Here is an 11,241-nt window from a genome sequence, read left to right on the forward strand (position 1 = left end):
TGTGTATATATATATATACGAGTATATATATATATATATAGAGAGAGAGAGAGAGAGAGAGAGAGAGAGAGAGAGAGAGAGAGAGAGAGAGAGAGAGAGAGAGAGAGAGAGAGAGAGAGAGAGAGAGAGAGAGAATCACTTATTCCTAAACGTATATGGCCGTGATACCAATCCACTTGTAACTTTTTATCTTATAACACACCACGTTCAATATATTTTCACATACGTTTCGTGAATCAAAACGCTATGAAGCAAAACGTTTTTGATTAAACCACATGGCATTTCTTAAAACTGTACGTATTTACTTGACTAACTGTAATGTGTATTTTTTCTTATTAATTACCCAGACAACTAAAGCACTCAAAGAGTTTGCTTTAATCATACTGTTATTTTTTTTATCCTAGTTTGCCTTGTTTTTACACGTTTACTTGAATGTTACCCTCGAAAACAATCATCCTTCCTTCTAGTTTATTCGAAAGAGTAACAGGTTTATTTTTTCTGTATGATATGACATGACATTTTGCACGTATGTAATTCATCACGGTCTTGATGAGCCGCGACCACCAGGTGATATGCCGTTGGGAAGAGCTTATGGAGCTCATGCAATCTCTCTGTGGGTAAGACTGAAATCCTGCACACACCACACCACCAAGCGCTCAATGTCAGTGAATAATTTTTAATGACCTAAGCGGATTCGAACTAATGCTTGCCGAATGCCAAACAAGAGCTTTTCTTCTTTAAGATACGAAGCTGTGTGTGTGTGTGTGTGTGAATGTCGAAAAATAAATACATGAAAAGGTAAGATAAGGAAGTGTAGGTGCCTCGCGAAGGTACGCGGCGTGACACGTACGTCAGGGAACATGTTGACTCCCGTTGGCCTGAAGAAGCTTCCCCGTCAAGAAAGATACGTAGTTTAGTAACGATGCCTTAAACAAAAGAGCGTTATCTTATCCGCTAGCCTGATGGAGGGATTTGCGTGTCAGCGCTGTGTTGTGATGTGCCCTTGTGATGTCCGTGTCTCCATGCTCTGGTTTAATGACTCCTCTCTCACATTTGTTTGTTTGTTGTTGTCTGATATTTGTTTATTATGTCGGCTGGTTCCTTCTTATTGCTGCTGCTGCTGTTACTGTTGTTGTTGTTGATGGTGTCTGGCATTTATTCTTGATGTTATGTCGGTTGGCTGATTATTGTTGTTGCTGCTGTTACTGTTGTTGTTTGTGTTGTTGTTGTTGTTGTTGTTGTTGTTGTTGTTGTTGTTGTTGATGTTGTTGTTGCTGCTGCTGCTGTTGTTGTTTTGATGGAAATGATTGTGACACTGTTGTTGTTGTTCTTGTTGTTGTTTTGATGGAGATGATTGTGATCCTGTTGTTGTTTTGATGGAAATTGTGACGTTGTTATTGTTGCTGCTGTTTTTGTTCTTAGGATGATGATCACATTTACTTAAATGAGTTTTGTTAAGCGTTATCATTATTATCATACGATACAGTAAACACTTGCGGTGAGAGCATCAGTGTTACGCGTTACCTTCATGAAAATAAAATGAAGGAGGAAAGGAGTACAGGTGTTAATCAAAAGCCAGTTAAGGGGACAGGCTTTATATTTTATTGCTGGAAAATGGAATAGCAAGCAGAAAACACTATAAAGACAAGAGACTCAGGCTTCAGGTAAGTGATAAGGATACACCTGTCATGTCACGACCCAGAAAATGTTATCAAATTGTGCTTCAAGTATATACTCAATTACGTCTATAAAGAGACCGCAGGAATTCAAACTTTATCATTACAAAGATGAAATAATCACATGGCATTTGCGTTAAGGCAAAGGTCACGTTAAGTTCTACCAGTCAGCAACGAGATATCTAATTTCATTATTCATTACAGATCCTCGCCTCTCAGTATGGTCTGTATTCTGAAACGCTTCACTCTCTCGCCACGACTGTTTTCAAAGACCACAGGGATGATTAGCCGGGTTCTCAAAAATGTTTCTCTTGGTGATGAAGTAGAAATCTTGTTAATCTGTCAGTACATCCATAACAACACCCTGAAAATCCGTGTCATTTCAACTAGCATCTTTTGAAAGCAGTTAAGGTGCGGCGCAGAAGTGTTTCAGAATGCGGTCCCATGTTGTACTCACTTCACTTCACTCCTTCCAACCCCTCGCCCCTTTCCTGCAGCTTCTCACCAGCCGCGCACCGTCCTCAGCAGCTCGGTTGGAGATATAAAATGTGATAAAATGTCTTAATATTTTTCTGCTTTCCTCGTTTGGCAACTATTACTTTACCTTCAGCACACTTTTCTACCCTATTAGTGAGTGACCTTTGCTCTCCTCCAAAGGTCAAAATGTCAGGTTTCCTTCCCCTACGCGATGACCTTCACCGTTGGACGTTCAATTAATATAATCTGACCGCGAGGTGAGTGAACACTTTGCGCGATTTTCAGAACATATTGTAGACTGTAGGAGTATATAGTACATATAAAGGAGTATATTGCTGGTGTGTCATACTCAAATCCTTTCGAGGGCCAATTTTGCTCTTGGTTATGATATCAAGGGCCATCAAAGATTTGGTAATTACTTATTGGCAAGACTGAAGATTACAACTTATTTTGCTGGTCATCCTGGTTTACCAAAAATACACAAGTACACAAAAGTACGCATGTAAAATTGGTATGAGGTTTAACAGACGTACAGGCCTCCACCCCTTGCTTGTCAATATAACTCGTTACCACCTGTGGAAGACGCGACCTGGCGGGGATCCAGTGAGCATCATTAGAAACGGAACTCGCCCTCGCCCCTTTCCGTGGCCTCTTTTGTTTGCTTACTAGTGATGTCCACACTCCGTGATTACTGATGATAGTTGTAGTTCGCCTTGATAAGCGGGGTTCACAGGTGATACTGATTTAGGTAAACTTGATATTATGGGTTCATGGAAACTGCGTAGAAATTGTCTGAGGGTGACTCTTATTGATAAAAATACATATATACATTTTTTTTTTGGAGTGTGTATTGATAATTTAGATATTTTTGAGTGTTGAATGATAATTTTCAATAAGTGCACGTGTTCAACAATGCCTTCCTGTGTGTCACTGTGATGCTCTTCTTGTTCTTGTTCTTGTCCCTGGCATTGGTCTTGTTTCTTTTTCTTGTTCTTGTTCTTCTTTTGCCTTCAGCCTTTAGAACACACTCACAAAAACTGATATAACCCTTTCTTTAATACTGTCCTAATAATTTCACGAAAGAAGACCGAAATTTACTGTCACTCTAAACAGACATGCCTTTCAGTCCGTGACAACAACAGCAAATACGTATAATAGTAAATTCCCACTCATCCTCGCGCCATTGTTGAACCACCACCATCACAACCCTCACCACCCCCACCACCCCCACCGTCTTATCTGTCTGTATCAGTACAAGATTGTTCATGTCGTAAGCAAGGTCTCTGTGACATTACCTTTTTTCCATCTTTCTTTATGACTATCACCAAGGTACATTAACTTTTGATAAAGGCATACAGGCGGGGGGGTTTGTAAATAAAGCTTTTTGACCATTTATCAGTGTAGGAATAACGGGAGCCCTTTATCAGTTTATTTTAAAATTTGGGAATCTAGAGATTTTTTTTTTCCCACTTAATCAGTGTTAATCTTGTGCTTTTAATAGACGGTCTAAAATTACGTATGGTACTGCGTACTTAACCAAGAAGGCTTCTACATCTGTGTATTTCACTTACAACCATATTCCGTTCCAAATTTAGCGTCATAAGCAAACACACGGCTGGACGGCAAAACTTTGTTCTCGAAAAATGCAAATAATTTATGAAAAAAAATCGTTACTTAAATTTGCAACAAAACGCAAGTAAACAGTGCCTTTCCCCTCATAATATATTGCATAATGCTTATCACTAGTGACTGCTTGGTCGTATGAAAAGTCAGCCGTCGTAGGTAAAAATAAAAATAAATAAATAAACAAATAAACGTATATTTTTCTTGGCCGGGATAGCGCGTTGGTCCTGAGCCAAATACATCACAAGCAGAGTACTCCACTGTACTCTAGTCTAGTCTCTTCACTCTTATTTTATTCCATCGGTTGACTGCTCTTATTTCAGACCTAATTTCTGAGTAGAGAAAAATAAATAAATAAATAAATCCTGGCAGATAAATACAAGCTTGAGAACGTTAATAGCTTCTTGTCGTGTCCTCCTCTCAGACTCACGGAGACCACGGTCAGTGGGAGTACATTTGATGGCGCCGCTATCAGATATGAATTCGATTTTTGTCACATTTTCATTTTGTAATTGTATACAGTAATTGTACATCAGCAGAAGCTTAAGACATTTCTCTCTCTCTCTCTCTCTCTCTCTCTCTCTCTCTCTCTCTCTCTCTCTCTCTCTCTCTCTCTCTCTCTCTCTCTCTCTCTCTCTCTCTCTCTCTCTCTCTCTCTCTCACACACACACACACACACACACACACACACACACACACACACACACACACACACACACACACACCTGTCTCCAGAAGATAATTAAACGTCACTCACAAATATTCCCTGATAAGCTTATGTGTTATGTAATCCGGCTTATGGTTTATTTTTTTGTACAGTGTGTGTGTGTGTGTGTGTGTGTGTGTGTGTAAGTGTTTATGTATTATATTAATGGTAATAAACTTTACTGTACTTTACAGTACTGTATTTTACACAAAGTTTAATGTGTTTATTTGATCATGCACTGCAGTAGCCTGGTGCCCACATGCTTCCAGGGGAAGGAAGCAGATAAACTGCTGTGAGACCAAACTGGTATTTTTCATCCACAACCTCGACTTCAACACATAATTATAAGCTTATTAATTTAGATAGCGTTCTCTCTTTGCAGGCTGGATGACTTGAAAAAATGTATGTGAGGCGTTTGTTGAGATAGGCAGGACTTTATAAGGTGGTATGAGTTTGTGGTTGTGTGCATGTTTAGGAAGTGTGGGGAGATGTTTTGCCTTTTGGGATCTGGTAGTGTCTTAAAACGCCTCCAAGTGGACTGAGTGTGTACGTGGTTGGATGAATGCAAGTAGGTGTGTATGCCTAACAGCATGTATATGTGTGATCTAAAGATTCAACAAATACTTCCTGTTAACAAACTAATGAAAATGACAGATTAAAGTTTGAAAGACGTAAGATGTACGAGAAGTGACTTGAAATTTCATCCGACAAAACAAAAACAAAAATTAAGAGGATATTTTTTATTTGTTTATTTAATTATCTATTTACTTTTATTTATTTTCTTATTTTTGGTGGGTAATTTATTTGACCTTCCGTCGATTCGTCATTAAACTGGTGCACAAAACTCGTAAAATACTTACTACTGTTACAATTGTTCTCTGGTTAGGGAAGGCTACAAAGATTACCTACAAATTTCTTTAAGCGATCACTACAATGTGTGTGTGTGTTTTTTTTTTGTTTTTTTTTGTTACTAATGTTATTACTTATGTTATTTTTCGTACCACGTTTTGTCACCAATAATTTCAACAAATTATTATTATTATTATTATTATTATTCTATTTATTTATTTTTATTTATTTTATTTTTTTTTTATGTTAAAGAGACTGTTCACTGATATACCAAACACAAGCAAATATGTATGAATAAATTAACACATCTTATAATCAGATGTGAAAGATAGTGTGCATTTTCTTAGAGCAGAACACGTATGTAATTAAGTGATCTCGTATGCAAATTCCATACAGCATTTATTTTCCTTAAATGATGCACGTCATACGCTCTTGCATGCTGCCTTCTCCCTATCTACGGTACCGACATGGATGTTGTATGGTGTAATAACAGTAAAAGAGTGAGTGATTTGTCTCTGAAACGTGTGAGAAATATACTCAGAATACGCAATTGCACGTGTCAATAAATTTCATATTGACAAGCCATAACAATTCGCACCTGCCTCAGTATTTCCTCCCTTATGATTTCCATTATGTGTGTGGGGGGGAGGAGGTAGGAGGGGCGGTATTATTAATATTCATAGTGTCTCTACCTCAGTACGGGGTGCTCGTATGACGGAAATAGGAAAAAGTTTTAAGTTAATTTTCATCTTTCCAGAGACAATCGTTAAAGATAATATGATGTGGATCTTAAGAAACTATTACCATTCAATTCCATTCTATTACTTCCCATTATAGTATGAAAAACCGCGAACAGTTCCGACATCAGTACCACCGCTTCACTTCAGCCTGGCATATCTCCTACTCTTAACTCTCTCTCTCTCTCTCTCTCTCTCTCTCTCTCTCTCTCTCTCTCTCTCTCTCTCTCTCTCTCTCTCTCTCTCTCTCTCTCTTATTCTTTCATACGCATTCTTCTCACCTCCTTACTCATTTAAAAAATATTACATCACAGGTAACTTATAATCCTAAATTTTCATGTTACTTTACCTGACTAATACGGATAAGACTATTATTCCACCCGCATGCTCCCTTCCTCCTCAGTTCGAATTTAAACATCCAACTTCAAGGAACTCCTTTCGTCTTTTTTTCTTAATGCCTTCCCAGAGCAACGTTGGAATTCATGGTTGGTTCTGTGGAAACCCAAGGTCACTTGTACTGCAACTGGCAGAGTTTGCTCTCGTGTCAGTCTCTGAGGGACAGGGCATCGAAACATCAAAACATCAGGGGGTACAATCACTGACAAAAAATGAATAAATAAATAAATAAATAAATAAATTGCTGTTGAGGTCATCTCTACATGGCGAAGTAGATAAGTTGACACTGATGCAGTTTTATGTAGAAATCCTTCAACCTCAATGGTTACATTAATGTAATTTCTTGTCAGTCGTCAACAAGATCCCCGATCCTGACAAATTCAAAACGCGACACATGTTGTGCTGAAACGCCACGACGCGATAGAATTCATACTGAGTCATTCCCGTTGATGCAACAAGTCACCAGTTTTTAAACAACCAGATGTCAGTCCTACATGACGCTCTAAGCATCTTTGCAAGAAAATCAACCCTTATGTACGAACGTAAAAATAAAATACCAATGAATTATGGTGGAACCAGCAGAATGGAAAAAACATTTTTACTTATTTTAACCTTAAGTCCATAGATGAAACTGCTTACTTTATTACAGTTCCTAATTACTTGGAGTATGATGGAAAAAAAAAATTCATGCCGTTCAGTATTAAAAATACATCGTCATTAAGCAAAGTTTTAATACACAATACAATGCAAATAAAAATCAAAGCAATGACCGATACACAAAAAGAGAAAACAGGAACGTTAAAATGTTAGACATCTATGGCTAATAATACGAGTAAAAACCAAAATCAGCAGTAGGATATATTACCTTAAAAGTTCACATAAGACAACACTATTTAGGGAAGTAAAATAGTTTGCCACGAGTATCTGGAAGAATTAATTCCTGAAACAGGAAGTTTTGGGTTTTCACTTGGCACAATACGCAGAAAAAATCCACGATAAAGAGAGTTATCTAAGTACTGGTATAAGAAGACAACAGGAGCAATTACATAATTCACGAGGTTCTTTCAGAGCTGACGGATCCCAGGCAGTTATAAGAGTAACCATGCTTCATGCAGCCTTGCACTTCTTGATCGTACACTTTATGAAAACATGACCTACTTAACTAACACATAACTTCCAACTGATTATGAAAAGCTTGTTCTTACGTAACGAATTTAGTCTAATGTCAGTCACAAATTCAATGCTAGGCTTAGAATATCTTATCATTATGCGTACATTTTGTTAGGCATCCCTGAGCGTTTGTTTGTATATCTATAACTAACAATTACATAATCACATTTTGTCACGGAAACAAGTACATTATTCAACTACGCCGGAACTGAGCACAACGGCGGCCCTGCCACACTCCCTGGACGTGCCTCTGGTCTGAGAGCATCAGCCTGCCGCCAGCCTGCCACGAGTGTTGCCTTGTCTGTCTTCCAAACAGCCACACCTGTTGGGTTGACCACTTTCTAGGTAATCGAACTACGTACGTTTCCTTACATGTGCTAGTTCTAATAACGTATACCATAAAAAATTCTAAAAATACATCGATTCCAAACCATTTCTATGTATTGCATATCTCAGCGAGAGATATAACATCGCTCTATACTTCCACCAATCAGACAGCGAGAAATACGTATAACTGTTGCTGCATGCGTCTTATAATTCCTTGTACTATTTAAAATTAACAGGCTCTATGCTTTGTGCCTTATACACACACACACACACACACACACACACACACACACACACACACACACTGCACAATGAAGGACATACGCAAATTGAACGTTTACTATTATCATTATTTTGCTTTATACCAACTACTGCTTTCCAAAAACAAAGCTGAGATATGATCGATAAAATACGTGGCATAAAGATGCTATGGTATGCTACGGGCGGAATATTATGTAGTGAACCTCTATGCAACATGAGTAACTTTGATACTCAAGCAGAGTCTTTATTATTATTTCATAGTATCTTACACGTATACTGAACTCTATAACCACAGCCGAAATATAACTCGCTGATCAGTAAAATACATGACATGAAGATACTTCGGTATTAAGTGAAATGCGAGAAGTGTTATGTAGTGAATCTAAACATTTTTCTTCCCTTTTATCTTTTTTTTTTTTTTTTCAAGTAGGAAAGCAGCATGGTAAGAGAACAAAGCTATCGAGAACTAAGGATGCGTGATTCAAGATCAGTATGAATGAGGTAATGAGGCGAAAACTTCAAAAGAACTTATCACATGTACGGTCATCAGTCTCACACAACGGTATCGGTTAATATCGAGTGTGAGGCAAGAAAAAAAAAAAAAAAAGGCATATCAACCACGTCATGGCGCCGCAATGACAAAACAATCCAGGTGTGCCCGAGCCGAGCGGTCACACTCCCCCACCTGCTGCACCCCTTGCTCGCGCCAGGTGAGGCTGATGAATGTTTCAAGCAGTGAGCAGGACACCCGTAATTCTGCCGCCAATTACCGGGCTCCACCTCAGCCCCTGGTGATAATTGTTGTACGCCAAATTTTAATCACTGCCGCACCGTATGATTTTTACGGCGTCTGGCTTCCTAGTTTATGCTGCAATTATTACGTGTTTGGCTGTAGCTATTACCTTTCTTAAAACTAGTGGAATATATGCTCACAAAAAGTAAAATACGTCAATTACACACGGCAACCCCATCGCCGCCGGTTTTAGTTCACCTTTCTTCTTCTGTTCTCCCTTTCGCCTCCCTTCTCCCGCCAAGCACGGAGCCAATGGCTTCGAGGTACTTACGATGTAACCACGAATATTTAAAAACCAATCAGTGAGCGTCCTCCTTCCCCAGCCCACTCTCCCTCCACTTGGCCTGCTCAGCTAGTCGTTGGGGGAAGTGCTTCACGTAAATTATGATTCCCAGAACCAGTCTGCAGTACGTGTGTAACTGCGGCGTCAACAAGATTTTTTTCCTTTCATGGCAATCTGACAACATTAGAATAAATCACAGCATGCAAAATTTCTCCATCGTAACATTTAATAGGTTGATTTGCACGCCAGTGCGCCAACTTTCAGACTGATCGATTGTCTGAATAATGTGGTTTCTTGAAGTAGTAATGAGAGAGGACATGTGATGTCAGATTTAGAATTAAGTTTGTTACGCGAATACTTGCTTACTCGATGATTTGTATTCACCTCAAATAAAACTCGGGCAAGGCGCCTCTCGCTAATAGTCAGACAGAAAGTTTTCAGAAAAACCTGATAAACAGGCGTATTCAAGATGATAACAAATTGTAATTACCATCATTAACATTGTCATCATTATTTTCATCATCATTACTATATTTTTTTCATTTACTATTTTTTTTTTTTTTTTCCTCGCCTTGCTTACCTGTCAGGCTGAGGCTGTCAGTCTGATGTCTTGGAGGAAGCACACATCATCATACATAAACTCGCACCCCATTCACCTGTCATCACATTCTTCAGACTCTCATAACCTAATCATGTGTGCATACAGTTACAAAAGGAAGGTGTCGCCTTCCCGATACTATTTATGCAGCGATGACGTCCCATGTCAACACCACCAGCAGCAGCAGCAGCAAATAACACAGCAGCAATTACAGAAAAAACTAACAAGAAAACATGTAACATACAGCATATTCAACTAATGTAACAGCATAACAACAACATTTATTATGATTACAATACCAGGAAGATTATAAAGTTTAAATAAAAAAAATAAAGATACATATATCGTCGCCCTATACGTAAAAAAGGAAGATAATAAAGGTGAATAAGTAATACGAGTCTGGGCTCCACGAGTGACGAAACACTTCTCTTCAAAAATATGAATGAAAGTGAAGAAAAATCTCTCTCTCTCTCTCTCTCTCTCTCTCTCTCTCTCTCTCTCTCTCTCTCTCTCTCTCTCTCTCTCTCTCTCTCTCTCTCTCTCTCTCTCTCTCTCTCTCTCTCTCTCTCTCTCTCTCCAGATTCTAGCAGTATATACATAAACACTGAATTACAATCACACTGTTTTTATCTCCACTTGCCTGAACAAAGAAGACCACAATTACTGACCATAAAAATCGGGACTTTATTGCAGTGAAAGCCTTTTAAGAGAACAATCGCAGGTGCACCTTTAAAGTCACAAGCAATTTCATAGATAACAGTGAAGGGGGGTCCTGGTGTATAATATTTGTTCTGACAGAGTGCAAGCCGGCGATGCAACTAAGAACACTGCTTGAAATACGAGGAAATGCCATGTTTCCAATCCATTCAGGTTCACTCACGTATTCATGGAGGACATTCAGATGTAAGTATCGATATATCTCATAATTAGTCGATAAGGTAAGTAGTCAGGCAGGGCGGGGACGATCGAACTGAAGACCGTAATCCACGCTAGAGTCTCCTTATGTGAAGATGATATCGAACGCGAACAATTTTTTTTTTTTTTTTATCAGTGTTGCCTTCACCATCAGACAGACAGAATGACTGACGGACAGAGACAAACAGACAAGGACAAACAGTTACACACACACACACACACACACACACACACACACACACTCCCCCCGCCACCCCTCTCTCTCTCTCTCTCTCTCTCTCTCTCTCTCTCTCTCTCTCTCTCTCTCTCTCTCTCTCTCTCTCGGACGCGTAATCCCCTGCTCTCACATTACGTGCCTTGCTTTTCTCCAGCTAACCATCCATGACGATCCATTGCAATCACCTCAGTTAGGGATATGCTCTACTCTTTC

Source organism: Scylla paramamosain, chromosome 15, assembly GCF_035594125.1.
Source record: "Scylla paramamosain isolate STU-SP2022 chromosome 15, ASM3559412v1, whole genome shotgun sequence".
Taxonomy (NCBI): domain Eukaryota; kingdom Metazoa; phylum Arthropoda; class Malacostraca; order Decapoda; family Portunidae; genus Scylla; species Scylla paramamosain.